We start from the raw sequence: 2515 nt of genomic DNA on the forward strand, positions 1-2515 counted from the left end.
CCTCGGCAGCGCTAACGCGCCATGAGTTACGCTTTTTAATGCGCTATTAACGGTGCCCCGGCGGCTTCGCGGGCTGTGCGGAGCGCGCTGGCCGCCGAGCGCCGTTACCGGGGATCTTGGCGAGTGCAGCGGGGGCGGGGGGGGGGCACGGGGCTTGGGTAGGAACTCAGGGCACTGAAGCGGACGCTTCTGCACAACACGCACTTTCCCCACCTTGAACTCGGCTCTGCTACCATCATTTGGGCAGAAAAAGCGCTTTTAAAACAGTAACACCGGCCGCTCTAATCTGCTTTAATTACAGGGTTTGCCAATCAAAGAGGGAGCGGGCTGAAATTGGGAACTCCTTTAGGGGGTGGCGGTGTCCGAGGTATGAATCAATCCAAACTACATATAGATTTTCTCCGGTACAACCTCCTTGCATTAAACAGTTTTGTTCAATACCTTCCATGCGCTATTTATGTTCCCATTAATATCTGTTGCAAATCCTGCCAGACACCATAAAAGAAAATTACAATCTTGCAGACTCGGGGCTGCGCCAGGACATACACGCGGCTCGACTTTTTGTTTTAATAAAACCCCCGGCATCGTCCGGCTGCCGGGGCTGCGGGTCGGGGCCGCCCCCGCCGCCGGCCCGTGCCCATGGCCGCTCCCCGCGGCTCCCCACGCGTGGGCAACATGCGTTTCTCTCTCCCAAAATCCCATGGGAAAAGCGCGAGCAGTTGAGGTGGCCGCGCAAAGACGCCCTTGATGCTCGAAATTATTTTTAATGCGCGGGAAGGAGATTTGGAGGCTCCCGCAGCTGCTGTGTGAGCGAGCCATGGCTCGGGGAGCAGGGGCTCGGCGCGAACTTGCTGCACCCCGAGTCGGTGGCTGGGGGGAGGCGGGAGAGGACGGGGCTGTGCCCGGACACCCACGCCGTGCCGCAGGGGTGGCCAGGCAGCCGTCAGGGATGCTTGGGGGGCAGCGGAACCCCCTTGCTCTGCACCGCTTCCCTCTCGCTCGTCCCCGCGGGCAGCCGGGGCTCGCGCCAAGCAGCAGCTCCCGGGCCCCGGGCCCTCCGCCTGTGCCCGCCGCCTGTTCCCCCCGCCTGTCCCCGYCACCTGCGCGGCGCCCCGCGGCCCGGCAGGTGCCTGACATCCCCCCCACACCCGGGGCTGCGGAGCCGCTCGCCGGCCCTGCCTGCGGCCGCCCGCCGCGCTCGGCCCGCGCAGTCYCCGGCGAGACCCCCGCTCCCGTTGCCGCGGGACGGTCGCTCCGCAGCCCGCGCTCCCTCCGACCGCGAAAGCGCCGTCGGCCGAAGCAGAGCGGCAGCGGGGACGACCTGCACCCCTCGCTGTTATTTGTATTTATTTTTAATTAAACCAATTTCTAATACACTCTGGGAGAGCCACAACAGTCCCTCGCGCACAGGTTTCAATGAGGTCTCTCTAACAGGAAATTTTCCCTTCCTTACATTATAATTGAACGAGCCTACTTGGAGAAAAGTTGGAATTCTTCATAGAGGTATTTGCTGGGCTATTGTCTTTGTGCAGTGAACTTTACATCGCGTTATTCAATCTCCATCTATATTCTCCTAGCTACCAGTAAGATTAATTTAATCATTGTAATGCAATTATTAATACTGTTTACCCAACGCTTGATTTCAGGTTTGCTGTTAAGAAATTAAGCTTCTTGCTGGGTGACCGAAAAAGCTATGCAGGGATTTCCAGGCTACGTTGAAATGAAACAGTCCTCTTTATTTAGTCTCAGAACTGCAGCTTTCAGCCATGGGCTCAATTAGCCAAAATGGAAACAATTTTCATTCATTGCAATAACTCACTGTTCTGCTGATCACTTTCAAAATATACACTTTATTATTATACGCTGACCTCGGTGCCGCGAAGTGGCAAGGCTAGAAAGAGGCAGAGGGATCTCTCCAGCCCCCTTGGGCTGTAATTATTAGAAATTAATTGGGTTCAAGACCCTGGGTAGCATGGGTAAATTAATAGCTTGTCTGGTTGTTTAAATCCGAATTCTCAGTCCACGGGAGAGCAAGAAAGGGAGCTCGCGAACGTGAAATGCAGCCCCAGGAGACGCGAGCCGCCCGCGCCCCCTGCGCGCCCCGCGGAGCCCGCCGGCGGAGCGGGGACCCTCGCACTTTATTTCCCTCCTTGTTTTCGCCGGCGCTTTGTTTTCGGGGAGCTCTTTAGGGGTTAAAATAAAAAATAAAGATCCTGTATACTTGGAGCTGTCGTGCGGGAGTAAAAGTGAAAAGGGAGCCTTAGGCAAAAGGAAATTACTGCAAGCCCGCGTGACCTTTCCGAGAGGTAATCAATCAAGTGATCAACAGGGATATTTATCATTGCTAGATGGGGCTACTTTACACATGCAGAGAAGGGGGCACGGATGCGCGCACACACACACCCGCTCGCACGAAACTTTGAATAAACCCGATAAACCTCAAATCAAGCGCGTAGATTTTAATCACTGCGAAGATCGTGCGTTTTCTTTTCTGGGCTCCAGAAGGAACGAAAGG

Source organism: Nothoprocta perdicaria, unplaced genomic scaffold (genome assembly GCF_003342845.1).
Source record: "Nothoprocta perdicaria isolate Ctin4 unplaced genomic scaffold, notPer1 scaffold_4, whole genome shotgun sequence".
In the NCBI taxonomy this organism is placed as follows: Eukaryota; Metazoa; Chordata; class Aves; order Tinamiformes; family Tinamidae; genus Nothoprocta; species Nothoprocta perdicaria.